The sequence below is a fragment of the Mixophyes fleayi genome, chromosome 2 (assembly GCF_038048845.1).
Source record: "Mixophyes fleayi isolate aMixFle1 chromosome 2, aMixFle1.hap1, whole genome shotgun sequence".
NCBI classification, from domain to species: domain Eukaryota; kingdom Metazoa; phylum Chordata; class Amphibia; order Anura; family Limnodynastidae; genus Mixophyes; species Mixophyes fleayi.
Window position 1 is genome coordinate 293,785,356 of NC_134403.1, and position 21,621 is coordinate 293,806,976.

Genomic DNA, 21,621 nt, shown 5'->3' on the forward strand with positions numbered 1-21,621 from the left:
ACGTTAAAAACTCCCTTTAACTTACCTCTTTGAAGCAGAGCAAGCCTGCAACTGCAGTCTGTCATTTCTGGTGGGCGTTCCATTGTGTGGAAAATGTCTATCAAGGTGAAGATGCTGGCTGCTGTGGATTAGCTCCACCCCTAGGGCCCAGTACAAACGTGGTTTTTGTCCAAGAGGACAGAGACCTGTCTTTCCCATGCAGAGAAGAGACACTCACCTGCAGCCATGCCTCTGGAGCATGGTTAGTTGTCTGCTATGATGTGCCTGCTGACACTAGCAACACCAAATCCCTGGACACTACCTGCAGCGTTAGTTACTAATTTCCCTCCAGAGGTCGTCCCACGTGGGAGTAAGAGTGCAGCAGTAGGAAATGGCAGAGACAGCACCTGTACAGCCTGCTCCATGGTTCACTATACCTGCATCTTGTGAATCTCTGAGCTTAAAAGTTGCTAAATCAAGTTGCCATTGTCAGCACTGATGCAGTAGCTCTCACCATTATTCCCTTACAGGTCTACAGGTATAGAGCTAATAATTTATTTGACATCTATAATTATGACAACAGTACCACCAGACTAAGGATTTGAGAAGTAAAAAGGAAGATATTCTACAAAGCATTTACAAGTTTAGTTGGCTGTTTATCTCACTTAAAGTATTACAACTAGAAAACTGGCAGACAGGATGAGCCAATTAAAACCAAATTACCAACAATTTGCACTCAGATTCCATAATAAAGTTCAATATTACCCTGTTGTATCCTAAACAAACAGCATTTCTAGAGTATTTTTGAGTGAAGTAGTTTTTAGTGTCTTGTAGTACATTGGTTGGCATTCAGTAATTTAAGCTGAGGCCCCATGTTATGCTTCATACTCAATGACAATTACTGCACGGTTTGTGTGATGGATCAAGGCCAAGCTGTTAACAGACAATCTGCCCATTTCATGGAGAACTGGCCCAGTGCTGTAGCTGCTGCAGGCTTTTTGATGTTCTATGTCATGATGGATCCTGTAATTCACAGGAGAGATGGAAGTGGTCTGTGCACAGCCAATAGTGCGAAATGCAGCCTTGTGTAAATTGAGAGATCAAAACAAGGGGAATAACTCAGCACAAGAACAAATGTATTGATCATTTATGAAAGAAGCATTGACAACACTTTCCTCTTATTATCTGCTTACATGGTACTTTCTGAACATTTACGCTACTCTCAGATATGACATGAGCCGACATGAGCTGTCTACTTTCATAAGAAAAGCATAGAAAATGCAAGGTATGGGTCCCCATCAGAAATTAGGTGTGCTGCAGTATGGATTTTCTGTGTGACTCTTGAATTTATATGGTATTCTGTTAAATTTGTACATGTTCTATAAAGTTCTCATTTGCTGGGACTCATACACATAGGATTGTCATGCACCCACTCATTTTCTGCATTCCACAACATGGTGAGGATAGCTTAGATGAGAGGTGGATACCCAGTCCTCACCTTTGGCCCACCAGTCTCCTAGTCTTGATCGTATTCTCTGCTTTGTAATAAGCAGAGAATGAGGCAGAATAGGGGCAGCCGACCTCCACGTCACGTTTCAGTGAGGTCATGCGGAGGAGGGAGTTCAGTGTGCTCTTTCCTCTGTGTGGCCCTTTTGAATGCTGAAGGCCTTAATTGGGCCCCACAAATTTGAAATTATTGAAATTCACTGGCTCTAGCTGCCTCTGATTGGTTGAACAAGAAGGCCATGGGTGGAACCTTAAACCTGTGACATAACAGGTCACAAATGCTCTAAACTGTACCATGTGTGAACTGAAAAACTGGCAAAGCCGGGTCAGACAAGAGACATGGAGCACAGATAAAGATTGTAAACTTGCGAGCAGGGTTCTCTTACCTCTCTGTCTGTATGTATTACCCAGTATTGTCTTATCAATGTTTGTTCCCAATTGTAAAGCTCTACGGAATTTGCTAGCGTATATAAATAAATGTTTATGATGTTGATGATAAAGAAGTAAGGAAGTATAGAAGAAACCAGAAGTCAGGTATACTATATTAGTAGTTAACAAAGTCAAGGAATCTCTCTGTATGACTTTTAAGTTAGTGGGAAGCACCCAGACTTGGATTGCCTGGACCTTGCAAGGATCCATAGAAAATCCATTTGGGGAGATAACATATCCCAGGGAGGTAACATGCATGACCTCGAACTCACACGTCTCGAGTTTGCCATAAAAATGATGCTGACGAAGTTTGAGGAGCACCTCTCGGACATGCTGACAATGCTGAGCCATGGTCTGTGAGTAAATTAATATGTCATCTAGATAGACTACAACAAATTTACCAATAAATTGGGTGAGGGTGAAAAAAACAGGCACAAAAGAGAACCATCAAAGTAAGGGGAGTGAAAAGAGGGGCTAGGGGAGAGAGGGGAGAACGAGCGAAGGAGGTTAGTGAAGGAGCAAGAAGGTTAGGGGTTAAGTGGATGATTGGTAGGCTTTGAGGAACAGGTGAGTTTTAAGTGCCCGTTTGAAGGAGCACAGACTGGGAAAGAGACGGAATGGGCGAGGGAGGTCGTTCCAGTGCAGGTGGGCTGCTCGGGAGAAGTCTTGGATTCTGGAGTGGGAAGAGGTAATCAGAGTAGAGGAGAGGCGACGGTCATTGACTGAGTGCAGGTAGTGGGCAGGAGTGTGAATGGTGAGGAGGTTAGAAATATAGGGGTCAGTAGACTGGAAAGTAAGGAGCTTTGTAAGTGGTGGTAAGGATTTTGAAAAGAAACCTGTAGGGGAAGGGGAGCCAGTGTAAGGCATGGCAGAGAGGGGAGGCAGAGTAGGAGCGGCATGAGAGTAAGATGAGTCAGGCAGCCGCGTTGAGAACAGAACGAAGGGGGGGAGGCCAGTGAGGAGAAGGTTACAGTAGTCGAGGTAGGAGATGATGAGTGCGTGGATGATTGTTTTGGTGGCATCTTGTGAGAGGAAGGGCCAGATGCGGGCGATGTTGCGCAGCTGGAAGCTGCAGGTTTGGGCAAGAGATTGGACGTGGGGGGCAAAGGAGAGAGAGGAGTCAAGGCTGACACCCAGGCATCGGAGTTGGGTGACAGAGGAGATGGTTGTGTTATTAACAATGATAGAGAGGTTGTGGTGGGAGGGGAGCCTGGGGGGGAGGGAAGACAATGAGTTCAGTTTTTGAGATATTAATTTTGAGAAAGCGCAAGGACATCCAGGAGGAGATGGCAGAGAGGCAGTCTGATTCACGAGAGAGGAAGGAGGGAGAGAGATCAGGAGAAGATATGTAGAGCTGAATGTCGTCAGAATAGAGGTGATACTGAAGACCGTAGAAGGAGATGAGAGCACCGAGGGAAGAAGTGTAGAGCGAAAATAGTAGGGGGCCGAGAACAGAGCCCTGGGGGACTCCTACCGGGAGAGGGGAGGGCGTGAAGGAAGTGCCAGATGTGGAGACAGAGAAGATGCGGTTGGCGAGGTAGGAGCAGAACCAGGTGTGGACAGAACCAGAGTGTCAGGTGCTGTTCCCGTGGATCCCCTGTCAGTCGGGGACGGACGTCTGCCTTCCGGGCCGTAGTGCTCTGTTGCTAGGCAAAAAACGCACTGCGGCTTCCGCTGCCTGTTGGGCGCATGCGCCCTGCTCCGTCCCGTTGCTAGGCAACGGGACGCTACTTTCCCCTCCAGAGTGCCGCCTCCTGGCTCATCCAATCACCATCTTCCCTGCCTTATTTAAACTTGGCTCTGGCGCCATTAGGGTGCCAGATTAACAGGTTCATACCTAGTGTTCCTGGTTCTTCCTTCTCCATTTTCCCTGATTGTGCTCCCAGTGTTCCTGCTTTCTTGTTGTGACCCGGCTTGGTGACCATCCCTTGTTCTGTGTGACTCATACTGTTCCTGCGACCTCGGGTTGTTGACTATTCCTCTGGATTCTCCCTGGTACCTTGCATTCCCGATTGGCTTGACCCGGAGCGTCTGACCCTTCTACACTACACCGGCAACTGGCTAGTAGGACTGCGACCTGTGTGCCTTGTGCAGCTAAGTCCAAACCTCCTTGTGGGGGACCCTGGCGAATACCAGGGGTACGTTAGACTCCGCACCTGCTAGTTCAGTAGTGCTAATGCCAGTTAGTGTTCTGCTTCATTGTAGTCCTCAGTAGGCCTACGGCCTGACACAGAGAGGCAGAGAGAGAGAAGAGTTTGCAGAAGGAGGGGGTGATCCATGGTGTCAAAGGCCGCAGAGAGGTCGAGGAGGATGAGTACGGAGAAGTGACCCCTGGATTTGGCTGAAAGGAGGTCGTTGGTAACTTTGGCCACGGCGGTTTCAGTAGAGTGAAGGGGGCGGTAACCAGATTGGAGAGGGTCGAGGAGGGGATTGTCTGAGAGGTATTTGGTGAGGCGACAGCAGACTATCCGCTCAAGTAATTTGGAGGCGTAGGGGAGAAGTGAGATGGGGCGATAATTGGCGAGGGAGGTTGGATCAAGATTGGGTTTTTTGAGGATAGGAGAGATAAGAGCGTGTTTAAATGAGGAGGGTACAACATCTGAGGCGGTAACATGGTTTTGTCCAGGAGACTTAAATAAGAAACTTCTTAATTTAAGTTTCTTAATGAATCAGGCCCCTTGTCTGTAAATCAGCTTCAATATATGGTCTATTTATCTAAGGGAGATTAGCCTATATCCGTCAAAAACTGGAGTTTTCACTGAATTTAAGGCTTCTCTTTACTTGGCAAAGCCCCCAGTATGGTTAAAAACTATTGACGGCCATCGACAGTAGTAGCCTTCAAAGTGTTCCCATGCAAAGCCTATTAGGGAAGTCTATTTAACTAGGACAGCAGGGGTGGCTCTCCTATTGCTATCGCTATCTCAGTGATAGCCGGTTGTCAGCAATGGAAAAATATTTTATTATTATTCATTTATTTATAGAATAAAGCATTTTTTCCTTTTCTTAAAGTTTATTTTTTTCTATATTTTTCAGTAACTTTTATTCATTTGTATGTGCATATTTATATTGGCACATGCATGTGCATAAGAAACGGCACCGGCCTAGTGATTGATAAGACTCCTTTTACCGATGCCAGCTAGTATCGTCTGGGAGCTGAGCATCGCTCAGCTGCCCCAGTGACATTTTATTTATAAATTGGGCCGTTGAAGATTTTAATGCAGTAATAGAAAATCTTCTAAATACCTGGGTCTTGATAAATAGACATCTATATTTTAAGAGTCAGTTAAGAGGGGAAACATTTGCTGGGGGGCAGATGTGTCTATGATTTCCTTACTAAGTGAATTCCTCACAAAGTGATGGAAACCCACATTCAAACAACAAGGCCAAACACACAGCGAACAACATCTGAAGACAACTAGAAACATTCTTCATTTGCTACATCCTGACACTGCACTTCTTATGTTACTGTACAGGACAAAGAAATTTGGTCATTTTCTTTTCTCTTTCTCTCTATTTTCATAGTTTATATGCCTTAATCCACTGACACTTATTCTTGAATCACAAAATGTTTAACATATTGTATTTCTTACTATCCTTCCATGGGATTATTCTAAGAACATACTTCGCCCCCCTCTTGCCCCCTGTCTCCCACCACTTTATTTAAAACTGTTGACAGAAAATAAAAAGCTTATACATCTTACAAATTCCTCTTTCTCTTTCTCCTCCTCTCCTCTCCCCTCCTCCCAAATCCATATTGAATGCACACTCTGTTTGTAACAAACTGACCTCCATCCATTACTTGTTCCTCTCAAATAACCTCAACTTTTTGGCAATAACAAAAACATGGCTCACACAATCAAATACTGCCTCACTTGATGTCCTTTCAGAAGTGGACTCTATTGCACCCACCCCTACACTTCTGGAGCAGACAAGGAGGTGGACATGGAATCCTTCTTAACCCATGTTGTACATTGAAAGTGCTGCCAAATATTCCATGACTTGCCTTCCCACCTTTTGAAGTACAAGCTATCTGGATTTGTATGTTGCTGTGATATATCCTCCCCCTTGGACCACAACAACAGTTTCTTGAGCATTTCTCAGACAGGCTGTCTGTCTGAGCATTTTTCAGACAGACAGATTTCTCAGACTTCTTCTGTGACACCTGCATCATCATCTTTGGTGTTTCAACATCCCCATTAATATTGAAAGTCTCCTTGTAGCTCCAAATTACTTTCCCAAACCTTGTCTCTTTGCCTTTCCCATTGATTATCCTATTCATCAGGATGGCCATTGCCTGGATCTTGTTTTCTCTAGACTACGTTCAGTTTCTGATTTCTTTACCACTCCTTTCCCTTTCTAAGATCAGCAAATTACCACCTGCAAACTCTGACCTATTACTGTAACGTCTTTGCTGTTGTGAAAGTCAAATAATTAGATGAAGTAAACTAAATTGATTAATATTGGTTTACCGTGCGATTGCGATTAGTACGTCACGTGTTATGACATAATCGCACAGATTAACACACACATTTACATTCGCAATTACACTTGTAAATAATACACATTTATTAAGGTTCCAATCCACATTTATATATTAGCAAAATGTATTAGAGATTATTTATACATTGATAAAACTATAGTAAAGGTATCCAAGGCTCAATATATAGGAAAGTTATCATGCTTAGTGTCATTTTTATCTGCACATTACCATCAGGAATCCGCTACTATCCGCGAAGCGATCACTTCCTGCGATCGATAGTAATGGAAGATAAAGGATTAATGCTCAAAATGACATTGTGTTTGGAATGCAAATAGGTTGGTGAAAATTGGATTAGGTCAGTTCTCTTAGACACAACATGTGCTGAACTGTTGAAGTGAGCTGGCCACACCTTATCAGAGGAATCCTTTCAACTGACCTATGATTTGCATTATACTGGACTGACCTGAACCCTGAGCCAATGAAGACCTCTCTACGTGTTGTATGTGTATATAGTAACATCATCAGTGTTTTTTTGTAAACTGAAACTGCATTTAAGCAAGCTTCTCTGTACCATTGATCTCTCTTCCGACAACAGACAACATGACTGTATCTTACCCTGGGCCCAGGTGACGTGCTAGCGAAAATGTAATGTATTCAGTGTTTTTATACTTTTCTGCATTATTTTAATATCTTTTATGCGTTATGATGGCTTGTTGTAAATCCTGCTATATTTTGCAATTAAATATCTTTGTGTGTTGGAACCACAATACTCGCATTGGACAATGTTTATTGGTAAGCAACAAAATTATATTAATACTATTGAACTCTACCAAACCTCCTCATACCTGCAAAATGTCAATTCTATTAATTTTCAACAATATTTCACCTCTCTGCAACAACTTTTATCCCCACAATCTACATTCCTCTTTCTTGATCTGACAGTACCTATGACAGTGATTCATAACAACAGCCCTTGATCAAGTGGCTCTCAGATATGGCACACTCAAAAAAAAAATGTTTTCAAAAGTTTTCTCATAAAGTAGAACGACATGGAAAATTTTGAATGAATTTCTTCACTTCATTTGATCCCACAAATAAATATGAAGTATCCTATTATCTTATTCTCTTCCTACGCTACTAAATGTCCACTTGACCATATACCCTCAAAACTCAGTTGATTTCTGTCTCTTGTGTTCTACACAGCCTTAAATAAAAAGTGCAATATCTGTCTCTCCACTAGTATCTTTCCATAATTATTCCATTAAGCATTGATTACCCCTATTCTGGAAACAACTGATTCTAACCCAAACTCGCTCTCAAATCACAATTCCATCTCTTAGCTCCCATGCCACTCCAAGCTTCTTGAGAGGCTTGCTGCACAAGCGGTGGATCCAGAGGCGGTGATTGGGGCAATCATGCTCCCTTGCAGGGGTGGACTATCTGGGACCACACACTATACACATGTGCCTGACAGCTGAAAGGCAGACAGAGAATCCTGCCAAGATGCACTCAGGGCCGAATTAAGGGAATGGAGGCCCCTGGGCTAAGGGCGCCTCCATTCCCCCGTGAGGCCCCCAATGTGAGCCACCCGCCGCCCCCCCCCCCGTACCCCGTGAGGGCCCCCCCAAGCGCTTACCTGTCACTGTAGTCCTCCGTCCCCGGCGCGCTGTAAGGTCCTTACTGGGGAGATCTCGCGAGAGTTCACTCGCGAGATCTCCTCAATAAGCAGATTACTGAGCGCCGGGGACAGAGGACTACAGTGACAGTGCTCAGCAGCATTGATCGGGCTGGGAGCGCCCCCGCCCCCGGATGGATCAACAATGCTGCTGAGGACTTTGAAGGGCCCCCTGGATACCCGAGGCCCCTGGGCTATAGCCCAGTTAGACCTCGGGTTAATCCGGCCCTGGCTATAACAGTGATTAAATTATGTAAAAAAAAATTGTAGTGTCTGTTTGTTAAATACAAAGACTTCAGTCAACATTACTCGAAGAGAGCTGCAATTACACGGACGAAGGCTGGAGACAAAAGAACGATCATCCACAATGCTCCACTCTGCAGCTACAGCTCCCTGATTGGTCCGTACCAACTGTGAATGCCGATGTAGGCGTGTGTAAAATTATAGGGAAGTAAGTCTGTTGCCAGCAATACGTGAAAATATGACTGATGAGCTGGTGAAAGAAAAAAAGTGATGGAGGAGTGGAGGGGATGGAGAAGAAGGGGTGCAATTGGAGGAGGTGAAAAAAGCCAAGCTTATGAGTCCAAAGGAGATGGAGATGATGGTGAGAGTGCTGGACTAGCACGACTACGACTGTCAAAATTAAGAACACTGAAAAATTAATTAACCAAAGAAATAAATCATACAGAAGCTGATTAACATACTGTGCATAAAACTCAGTAAAAGAAGAAGCAAGTTCCAGATACAAAAAAGATGGTCAGATTCAGGGCCGGATTTACCGCTAGGCAACCTAGGCACCTGCCTAGGGCCTAACGGCTCTCGGGGGGCACAGCTGGGGAAGCAATTTGAAAAATAAAAAAAATAAAAATTCGGTCCCTCTCCCGACTCACGGCACCCCCCCGCGCATTGTTTATGGGGGCGCAAGGTTTTTGCCACATGATCCGTCACTGCAGATCATCGCCGTGCTGTACTCACCTTCCCCTACCGCCTCTATGACATTTTACCAGTGGAAAAGGAAGAGCGCTCCAGCCTGCGTTACCTGACAGTGCTGTAGACCCATTGATAAAACTGACTAATATTACCCTGCCCGCCACCAGTCTATTGCCTGACATGTGCATCATGAAAGGACTACACATTCCAACGTGCAGCGAAGCATACTGAAGTGGTGTTTAACTGGAGAGCACTACATGTCCCAATGTGCAGCGCGACATTACAGTCGAGGGAGCGGATAGCGCTACTGTTCGTGATGGCGGCGGGATAGTCCTGGATGGAAGTCGCGCTCAGCGCTCTTCATCTTCTCGATCGGTAAATATTTTTCCCTCCTCTTCCTCTCCCTCCACTTTGTATGTTTAATCTCTTAGGACTCGGGGGAGTGACAGCTCTGGGGTCTATAATGCTTACAAAGCCCTGTTACCTCAATATAGGGCATCTCCTGGCAGCGGACATGTTAATGTCTTTCACATACCTTCTAGTGTCACTTCATGTGCCTGTCACTAGTGTGTCACTGATTGTCACTATTGTGTTTCTATCCATTGTGGGTGTGTTATTGTGTAGATCATCAGTGTGTTACTTACTGGTGTGTATTATGTGTTACCGGTGTGATTTAGCGCCTTTGTGTTACTAACAAGTGTGTGTTACTGATTTACTGTGTGTTACCAGTGTGAGTTAGGAGTGTGTCAATGTGTGGATCACCAGTGTTAAGAACATATATTCTTAGCACACTCCTTTTTCACTGCTGGTGCAATAGGTACATTATATTTACTTTCCATACTACACATGATTGTGCCTGGGCCATTTGTTTTACATATATTCTGGACATGGAACTGGGAATATCAGTATACCCCTTTTGACAGCATTTGATGTGACATAAATTATTAGACATAGGAATAATTGGTAGAGGATGCACAGTTCCCTTCTTTTGCATTTATAATTCTCTTAGACATCGGCCTTTGATTCCATATCACCCCCTGATGATCATTACAAGTTGCTCAACTTTTCAACAGCTTGCCAGGAAATAGCTTTACAACATTACCAGAATAACTGTATGTAGTTTATCACACAGACATGAAATACATATATCAGGAAATGTCAATAGTCACTGTGTCGTGAATTTTCTGCCACTCACAGACTGTTTCACAGCCTGGCATGGAAGGCGAGGGGGCGCTGCGGGCATATTAGCCTAGGGCGGCCTGAACCCTTAATCAGGCCCTGGGTGGGGTAGTGTATTAATAGTGTGTCTGTGTTTATTATGTGTGTGTGAGGGGCCACTGTGTGTGTGAAGGGGGGGGGGGGAAACCGATATCTTGCCTAGGGCCTCATGAGGTGTAAATCCGGCTCTGGTCAGATTTAAAGAACAAGGAGCAAAGAAAGTTGAAGAGAATCCGAACACACATTAAAAAAAGTGAGTATTAAAAGTGGTTCTTAAAACTTTGCAAAACTAGTTAGAAAATGGTGTTAGCAATTAACATATCAGTAACGATTAGTAAAACTTTGACATCTATTTACAGAGAGAAAAATGTGTGATGAAGTGTGCACAGCTCCACAGTAAAAAAATGGAGGAAGCGATAGTGAGTATAAAAGAAGAAAACATGGACCCAGGTATTGAGGAACCGAAAGAAGGTAATTAAACAGTTAAAAAGCGTAAGATGTACCCTGTACAAATACAATACAAAGTGGCTTCTATAGTTCAGTTGGTATGGACCAACACGCCAGCATGCCTGGCCAAACACATGAGGGACATCAGCACAAAGTGATTTCAAGTAGTGTCCAAGGTGAGCAAATGGTAGTAGTCCCACTGTTAAAAACGATGTTGTGTCCCGTTTCATCGTTAAAAATAAGTAATATAATTTTCAGCTTTTCATTTATATACCGTCATCATTTCTGGCAAAAGTTCGGAAAGAGAGAAGGAGGGCACAGTCATCAATATTTCTATGACTTCCAGTGATACAACAGGTGTGTCCGAGAACATGAAAAAGCTAAAATAATATTTTAAAGAAATGAGGATAAACATAAATGATATGAAGAAAAAATTCCACAAGCTGAAGAAACATTATCTTTATTTGTTTCACATGCATAAAAAGTTATGTTTGAAGCCTTTGCCCAGAGGAAAATTTAAAATATAGTAATTAGTACATACGTTAGTAATATAGTACTTAGTAGATTAAGCTGTTCTGCAATGTGAGGAATGTTTTTTTTATACCCAGATAAAAAAATGATTATGTTTACTAATAAAAGATCTGATAAACAACATTCTTGTATATTTGGTGAACTTGCTTGATAGGTAGGCATGAAATAGTACTGGGTACACACTACCGGAAAGACAAAAGCAGTTTACATGAGTAATGGTACAGACACAGGGTGGACACAGGTGTACTGAATATATTTCTAGTCTCACATTAACATAAGAAAATTATATACACATAGAGGTATTATATACATATATGTACATTTACTTACATGCTTAATAATGGCCATAATAGGTACAATAATGAAAGGAGAGCACACCATGTAATGAAAATGGACTTTGAAGGTATTACATACAAATATATGCATATGCTAACATGTACATATATGTATATAATAATATATATAAGACAGTACAATAGCAGGCAATAGTACAGGTAGATAATACAGATTTGAACAAATGGATACATGTCACATTTCACATGAGACTTTATTGAGAATATGTATTTTCACATGTGTTACACTATTGTATACACTTGCATACAGGAGCACATAGGACCTGATTCATTAAGGAAAATAAAGCAAAAAAAAATGAGTAACTTTGAAACGTGGCAAAACCATGTTGTATTGGAGGGGGAGGTAAATTTAAAATGTGAGGACAGATTTATAATTGGGTAGGGCATGCCCTAGATCAGTGTTGGCTAACCTGTGACACTCCAGGTGTTGTGAAACTACAGGTCCCAGCATGCTTTGCCAATATATAACAGCTTATTGCTGGAAGGGTATGCTGGGACTTGTAGTTTCACAACATTAAACCAACACAGAACCACACAGAGCTATGTATATATCCAGATTCAACTCCATTTTATCTGAACTCAGACAATTCCATTCAAGTAACCTAACAAAACTCCATTACAACATTAGTCAACCATCTTCCATTCAAAAACACATTAAACTCTGTTTCCAGACTCACTCACCTTTCATTCGTTCCATTAAAAACTCTGTTATAACATTTTTCCTGCTAGCCAGGTTTTAATATAAATGGACTCTCCAGGCCCCTTATACAAACCACCATTCCATTCCAGCAGTTCAGCCATGTGTGTCCTCCCAGGTAAAACAGCCAGCAAATGCTTCACTTCCCTTTTTACATGAGATCAAAAACCTTTTGTGGGCGGAGTTTACCTTTCCACAGAAAACGGACCACAGCCTCTCACATGTTAATTTGACCAACTGCTCAAAGCTTGTTTCTCTGGTATTCAATTTCCATAGTAACAAGTGAAGGAATTGTATGTGCACAGTCAGTGTGCTAATTCAACTATGGCTGAATTCTGATATATATTATAAAATGAGTTCTAAAATAATTTATATACTCTTCATCAAAACCTATCAAGTATTTGCATCCTATATGAATAAACAGCCAGTATTTTCCTTATGTGCAAAATAATAAACTCATTTGCACCCGTTTCATTGCAACATGGTTTTGCCAAGGTTCAAAGTTACTCATTTCTTTGCTTTACTTTTCATAATTAATCAGGCCCATAGATGCCATATGGAGCATGTAAAAAAAGGGTTTATTATTGATTTAAAAGATCACTATTTTCATTTGCTTCAGGTTGTGAAAGCGCACCACATGGGAGACATAGAGACAACATCATAAATTTAAATATACACGCCCAGAAAGGCGTCGCTGTTGGAGGAACTATCATCAGATTGTCGAACAGATGGTCGTACGTATGTACTCATTGCAGAATTGGAACGTCATTGTTCTATCGTTGAATGAGATTTTAAGTTAAGATTAAAAATCAAATCCAACATTACGTTGCACTTCGGAACAATAACCGTTCATCGTTAGAGCGTACACAATAATGTGATTTTGGGCCGAACGGTCATTTATCTCGTGATTGGCCTGATAATCATCTGAGAACCCTATAGTGTGTGCCCAACATTATTTGTGACAGTTGATGCCACAGTTATTGACATGGAGAAGAGAGAGTTGTAGTGTCACCACAGTAACCTAACCTAAGTACAACAAAATTGTAATATAGAAAAGGAACATATTAATCAACTCACCACTCTGGATGGGCAATTTGATTCTGCTGATTCTGAAATTTGACCAAAATTCAGCAATTCACAAACCAGTTAACATTGGTACAGATTTACCCAAATTTTGCCAATTAATTTACGCCCCCCTGGCAAAGCCAGATTAAGACCAGGGACCCCTTTACCCACTCCGTTTGTCAAGAAAAGTTATAAAAATGGGTTAGGGTAATCCAGACTCCTCAGAGCCCACCTGACCTTAGACGAGAACCTAGGTAGTCTAATGAATGATCTGGCTATGTCCCCTGGAGAATCAGGTCAGTCACAGTGCATTGAACAGAAACAAATATCACATGTCTATAGTCTTTTCTATGGAAATATGGAGTTTCTATAGAAATATGTCTGAGAATGTTATTACTTTTTATTGTGACTTATGTTGTGAGTTATGATTGAAAATATGGACTGGCTAGACTCTGTTTTCAGTTCAAATGATAATGAAATGTTTGAATCTCCAACATCCTCTTTATTTAATTGTAACAAAGAGCTTTATTTGACTTTTTCTTTAATCCATGACTTTTGCAGCAGTTTGAGGATGAGCCAAATCAGACAGTAAAACTATGATATGATGGTTATCTTGGGAGAAATGATAAGGATGAACATTTACTCTTATCCTGAGCTCAAATGTGGTCAGTTATGGATGAAAATGTACTACTGAGAGTGGGCATAAAAAAGGGCATATGTCCTCAAAAAGGAGTGCTGATGCATCCTTACCCTCTTTTAACTTACGTGGGATTAAAAATTCAGCACGATGCAAAGCAATCTGTGTATGCAGACTCTTTTGACATAGCTTCACAAAATGAAAGTACATTAGACAACCAATTTTCAGGTTTTATATTTTGATTTTTAATGGATCTGCAAGAGAAACATCCAAAATGTCACTGAAAAAATGCAGAATGGGGCAAATATTCTGGTGAACAGTTGTGAAAATGTTGGTTATATCTACCTACAGCCCTAGGAACAAGTGACAAAAATTTCCCAATTTAAAAATTAAAGGCCATACATTATGCAGAAGACCAAGTGCCTTTGCAGACAGACAAACATTGGTATAGTATTTTTTTCAGAGTGACAAAGATATTGCAATGGTCAGTTCATAGTGTGTGTGTGTGCAAAGAGTCTTTAAAGCTCACCAGGGAACAAAGCTTGAAACAGAGGCCCTGATCCAACACATTGATAGGCATTATAGTGTTTGTAAGCAACACAGCAGACTTTGCAATTCAGATACAGTTCCTAAACAATATATTTTTTTTTAAATGAGCATGTAAGCATTGCTATCCTTACTGATGGCAACAAGGGTGATCATTATGTAGTTGGTTATAATTGTGGGAATGAAGCTGCACCTGTTAACAATTGCAAAATGCAATCTGTAAAATCTCAGACACACGATTTACGACCGTTTATTCAAATATTCTACAAGTGTTTATGCTCCCACGATCATGTCTTATCATTTTATTGTACCAATACACATTGCATCTGTTTGTGTCTGGTTTTCTAAACTTCCTAAAAATCTATAGCAATGATGAAACAATATATTTTCAACAGATAGTTATGAGAGATGAAGGTAAATTGTGTAGGTGTGTACGCATGAATCAGTGTTACACTTACCTCTCCCCGTTCCAGGGCCGTGATCGCCGCAGTCCTGGCTCTCACTTCCGGGTATCAGCAGGTCACATGATCACGCTGCAGGGTGGGGAATTCAAATTACAGTGTCTATTTAAACATCGCTCTGACGCCTGGGCAGCGACAGAGCAACTACTGCGTTCCTGACTCTACGCCGGGGTACTGTACTTCTCTTGTCCTCCAGTGTACCAGTAATGCTTACTGACTATCCTTGCTCTCCAATCCTCATGTACCAGACCCCGGCTCCCTGAATAAGAGTTCTGCTGAATCCTTCTTGCTGATTTACCTGTGTACCAGACCCCGGCTTACCTGACCACGAGTATCTGCTGTCACACCTGTGTACCAGACCCTGCTTAGCTGACCAGGAGTATTTGCTGTCATACCTGTGTACCAGACCTTGGCTTATCTGACTTCATATACCTGCCGCATTCCGCCTCGTTCTTATATCATCATCATCATTGTCATCATCATTTGTTTGTAAAGCGCCAACATATTCTGTAGCGCTTTACAATTGGGGACAAACACAGTAAACTAATAAACAAACTGGGTAAAACAGACAAAGAGGTGAGAAGGCCCTGCTCACAAGCTTACAATCTATGGGACAATGGGAGTTTGATACATGAGGTTAAGTCTACATTTTGCATTTCGGCCCAGCCAGACTGCAAAGGTAAAAGTGACTCATAAGCTAAATGATCACACAACAATGTTGGTCAGGGGGTAGTTGTCTTGTGTGAAATTGTGTAATGGATGGTAAATGGGTAATGTAGTGAGGTTAACAGGGTGGTTGAGGAATATCATAAGCTTGTCTGAATAGGTGGGTTTTCAGAGAACGCTTGAAAGTTTGTAGACCAGAGGAGAGTCTTATTGTGCGAGGGAGAGAATTCCATAGAGTGGGTGCAGCCCGAAAAAAGTCCTGTAGCCGGGAATGGGAGGATGTAATGAGGGTGGTTGAGAGACGCAGATCTTGTGCAGAACAGAGTTGCCGAGTTGGGAGATACTTTGAGACAAAAGAGGAGATGTATGTTGGTGCAGCTTTGTTGATGTTGATTTGCGAGGGAATAGGATCAAGAGGACAGGAGGTAGAGTAGGAAGATAAGAAGAGAGTAGAAATTTCCTCTTCATTTGTGGGGTCAAATAAGGAGAGGGTGTCAAAGGGCAGTGGGAAGGAATTGAGCTGAATACTTGTCGAGGAAGAGGATACCATTTCTAGTCTGATCTTATCAATCTTGTCTTTGAAGTAGGAAGCAAGATCCTGGGCACTGATAGTAGACGGAGGGTTCGGGGAGGGAGGGTTAGAAGCCTGAGCATAGATAAAAGATTGGAAGTATGTTTGTTTTGCAGTGTCCAGTGCAGTGCTTGATAGGAGCTGTAGATAGAAGTATATGTGAAGAAGTCATTAGAGGTGCGAGATTTACGCCAGTGACGTTCTGCTTTACGGGAACGTTTTTGAAGATTTCACATTGCTGTAGTGTGCCACGGTTGACATCGAAGTCGACATGTAGTATGTGGTGTCGCTGGCGCCACTTGATCAAGGGCCATTGCTAAGGTGTGGTGAAAATAAGGTACTGCCATCTCAGGGGAGGAGAATGTAGAGTTAGGGGAGAAAAGGTGTTAGAGAGAGGTGGAAAATTGTTGAAGATTAATAGAATTAAGATTTCTGCGGTTATGAGGAGGCTTGGTAGAGTTAGACAGTAGAGGTTAGAGCAGTGGGGGTGATTGTGTAGCTGATAAGGTGATGATCTGAGAGGGGGAAGGTGTGTTAAGGAAATTAGAAACTGAGCATAGTCTAGAGAAAACAAGATCAAGGCAATGGCCATCCTGATGAGTAGATGATTCAATCCACTGGGAGAGGTCAAGTGAGGAGGTTAGAGAGAGTAGTTTGGAAGCAGCTTTGGAAGGTGGGTTATCAATGGGGATGTTGAAATCACCCATGATGATGGGGATGTCTGAAGATAAGAAGTGAGGGAACCATGCAGAGAAATCCTCAATAAATTGTTGGTGTGCTCCAGGTGGACGATAGATCACCGCACCACGTAGATAGAATGGATTAAAAATGCGAATAGCATGTACTTCAAAAGATGTGAACGTGAGTGATGGGACATTTGGTAGAACTGCGAACGTGTGGAGAGAGAAGTAGTCCAACCCCACCTCCTTGTCTGCCTTCAGGTCTGGGGGTATGGGTGAGATGGAGACCACCATGTGAAAGTGCTGCAGCCTTACCTCTAGAAGCCGACCTGTGTCCGCAACCTGCAAGTCTCCGCAGCTGAGCCCATTCCGCCTTGCGGCGGTTCTTGGTGAACACCAGGGGGTTCGTTAGACTCCGCACCACAGGCCTGCCAGCGCCAATCTAGAGTTGGACAAGTATCCCATAATTTCTGTTACAATCAGCATGCTCATCGGGACTTTCAATCATTGTTGAAATCATTAGAGACTGAAGTATGATTGCAGTTGTGTGTACCCAGATTTAATATTTGTAAATTTCTCAGGAAAATTACAAACCAGCCACTGCTAGAACATTTACAGAGCAAAAATGTACAGTAGAATACATCTTAGAGCACTGTCCCTAAATGACACCTGCTTTGTATGATATGAAGTGGAAAAATCAGAGTTGGGATACCATGAGTCGAAGCAGAAATTTGCTATGGTTTGCAAATTTTAGCTGAAATTCTTTTGGCAAAAACAGCAAATTTCTGTGGCCTCATGCAATCCTATTCATCACCTCACTTGTGTGTACTGGGCTGCTGAGTTAAATACTTATTACAAATTAGTTGTAGATTCTATTTCTACCAAACTGGTTGGGTGTCAGTTATGACACAATAAGCCACCTACTCCACACCTGTTTCCATTTTTATTATTAAATTAACAGTTGATACCCACTGCTGTTGTGATGGAGGATTTTCAGATAGTCCATGCTAGGCAGTCAACAGTCCCATCATAGTAACCCAATAACATACTAAGGACAGAGATATACCATCACCTTATAGACTTGTTCAGTTTTACAAAAATGAAGATGTTCTCAGTTTAGTCTTATACATCATCACAAGCATCTTATATGCTCTATTTCAATAGTGCCTAAGCTGTAAATTTCTGTCTGGCTGATTGTCGGGAAGTGTCAGGCGGTGACGTCTCAGTGTCCAAAAGTGCATGTCCCTGCACTTACTGACAGCCATAACAGTGTTTAGAGGAAATGCAGCTTTATGCATTGTGCGTGACATTGGGGATGGAGGGGCACGTTGGGGTTGGGGTAGTACTACTATTGGTGAAGAAAGGCTAGGCAAAGATAGGGTGCTGGAGCAAGAGAGCAGCTGTAGTATCCTTGATAAGGTAAGTGAAAAACAAAGAAAACTGTTCCCTTTATTTTTTTTTTATTTTTCTGCAGTCAATTAGAGTTTTAAATAAAGGAGGGGATTTCAAGTTAGCTGATTACATCATAGATACATAACATTTTTGTTTTGTAATTTTATACTGAACACAATTTTTCTCTTCTGGTTGTGGGTACATAATGAATCAATAGTGTAAGTAAATCTTCACTAATCTTTCCCTGTGAGTTTAGTAAGGCTACACCGACTTTCAAGAAACCAAAATTAAACCACTTTCACACTGAGTGGAGGTTTTCTTTCTACAAAGTCCATTTCAAAATGTGTGTCTGATTTGAAACAGCTATTCCCAAGAACAAGAACGTGGAGAGGCATTCCAAAAGTACACAAAAATATAAGTCATTTTCCGTCTTTTAATTTAAATGACAAAAGAGAAAAGTTAAAGAATCGAAGTCTCAAAGTTATGGCCAACAAATGATTTTTACAAAGTTTAGCACAAACTGAAAGACTGCAACAATTGCATCATTCTGTGTGAGCCATATACAAAAAATATTTTCAGGATGTTAAAATGGTCATAGAGGCAACAGAAGTATTAAAAATATATCTGAAATAGTTTTTGCTGTTAGGTATATTCAGCAATCCACATACACTGACACACACTGCTGTGAAGTCATGGCTGAAGAGATGTTGAAGAAACTGAGAAAAGACGTGGATGAGTGTGTGTTGGATTTTCACTTTAATTGGATGAATCTGTGGAAATTATGGACAAATCACAACTTTACATTTTTATTGGAATCCTCTTTGAAGACAAGGCAGCTGAATAGTATAGACTAGTTGATCAAAATATTTTTATAGAGAAAAATAAGACAGGTGGATATTTGTCAAGTATTAATAGCTTCATTAATAAGCTGCATTTACCAATCAATCAACTTGTGTCCATAACTACTGCCCCAATGGGCTCATTGCTTTATCAAAAGTATGTGTCCAGACTTTTTCATTGTGAAATGAAAGATGTCATGGATATTGCACTTACATCTATCTGTTAAATTTGGTCCAGAGGCATTTTAGATTCTTAACTGGAAGAAAATTAATGCACAGATCTTTCATTGCACATCAATGTTCAATGGAGGTACATTTATACAAAGATATGGGGATCTTTGACTTAAATGAAATAATTTTTGGCCTGCCAAGACACACATTATGAGCAGTTAGAAGATGAAGTCTGGTTACTAGCTTAAGCACTTTTAACTGCCTTTACAGCCTTATTACACTATATTAATCTAGGGTGGAAGGATAAACAATATAAATTAGCTCTGTGTAAGTATTTCAACAAAAACTCAAATTAGAGTTTTCTCATCTGCATCGTTATGAACTGAGAAATATTATAAATCTGATGTCAGAGTTTCAACATAAGAAAAAAGAATAGATACTGCTTGACAATGGTCGCTATCTGGAAGAGCTAATAGAGCTATATATAAAACAGTGCTGTGGTATAGCTAATAAAACAATAAACTATTCTACTATCTTATGATAGTGAATAAAATATAATTTAGAATGGTTGTTATCATAATGTAACTTAAAATAAAATAATTCAAGCTAAAAATAACCTCAATTCATAGCATATCATATCATAGCAGATGATTTCAAGTAACATAATACAGACAGAGATATCTAATGCAGAAGTAGCATTGTAGGAATTGCCAAACGCAAAATCTTGTTATAATCACACCAATATTTAAATAGTCAGATTAAAGGGAATAACAGTTAATGGAAAACAGTTCTGTTTGGAACTCTCCCAGAGTTAATCCTATTAGGGGGCCGCTTATTCCCAAATTAAGTTGTTATATCCAAGTTGCGAATACTGCAGGTAGTGCCCAGCTGTTTAGTAGTCTCTGTTTTTCTTTCAACTAGCATTTAAGACATTGTTATCCAGAAGCCACAGTAAGAAGCGTCACCATGTCCATTCCGGAACAGCCTCCAGGTAAGAATCAAGGCCAACAGCATCAGTTTTGCTGTTAGCTGCCTGAAGTGAATGTAATGGAGGGATATTATTATTATTATTATTATTATTATTATTATCCTTTATTTGTAAGGCGCCACAAGATTTCCACAGCGCCGTACACCATACAAACAGTACACTATACAGGGTGAAACAGTACAAAACAATAAACAAAAAATACCAGTACTTCAGAAACTCCAGGCTGGTTGATGCAATAAACACGGAGCAGAAGAACAGGTAGGGAGACAGGAGGGAAGGGGGCCCTGCTCATGTGAGCTTACATCCTAAGGGAGGGAAAACAGAACAGGCACAAGGGGAGTCAGATGTGGCCAGTGGAGAGAGTGAGTGGAGGAGGTGAAGGGGTTATGCGGATGGTTGATAGGCTTTGAGGAAGAGGTGGGTTTTCAGTGCACGTTTGAAGGAGCACAGAGTAGGAGAGATGCGGATGGAACGAGGGAGGTCGTTCCAGTGAAGGGGGGCAGCACGAGAAAAGTCTTGGATTCTGGAGTGGGAAGAAGTGATAAGAGTGGAGGAGAGGCGGCGATCATTGGCTGAGCACAGGGAGCGGGCAGGAGTGTGAATGGAGAGGAGGTTAGAGATATAGGGGGCAGTAGAGTAGGAGAGAGCCTTGTAGGTGGTGGTGAGGAGTTTGAAGAGGATTCTGTAGGGGAAGGGAAGCCAGTGTAGGGCAAGGCAGAGAGGAGAGGCAGAGGAGGAGCGGCGTGAGAGGAAAATGAGTCTTGCGGCCGCGTTAAGTATAGAGCGGAGGGGGGAGAGACGGGAGTGGGGGAGGCCGGTGAGGAGGAGGTTGCAGTAATCCAGGCGGGAGATGATGAGTGCGTGTATGATAGTCTTGGTGGCATCCTGAGAGAGAAAGGGACGGATGCGGGCGATGTTGCGTAGTTGGAAGCGACAGGCTTGGGCGAGGGAATGAATGTGGGGGGCAAAAGAGAGAGAGGAGTCGAGGGTGACTCCCAGGCAGCGGAGTTGGGTGACAGGTGAGATGGTGGTGTTGTTGACTATTATTAGATAGAGAGACACTGACAGTCAGGGCTGCCCCCTTGAGACCAGGGGCAGCCACTACAACCAAAGAAGTCGGTCACCGGCATTTAAAAAAAAACCAAATATATATATATATATATATATATATATATATATATATATAATGTAAAAAAAAGGGTTTCCATCTTTTTTAGGCTTCCCCGGCTGGCCGAGGCCTCCGGGCTGTAGCATTGAATGCCCATGCCTTGATCCGGCCTTGGGAAGAGGTAATAAGCATAATTTTCAGCCTCTAACAGGACATTGTATTACTGGAACATATTGCTCCCCTTTTATGCAA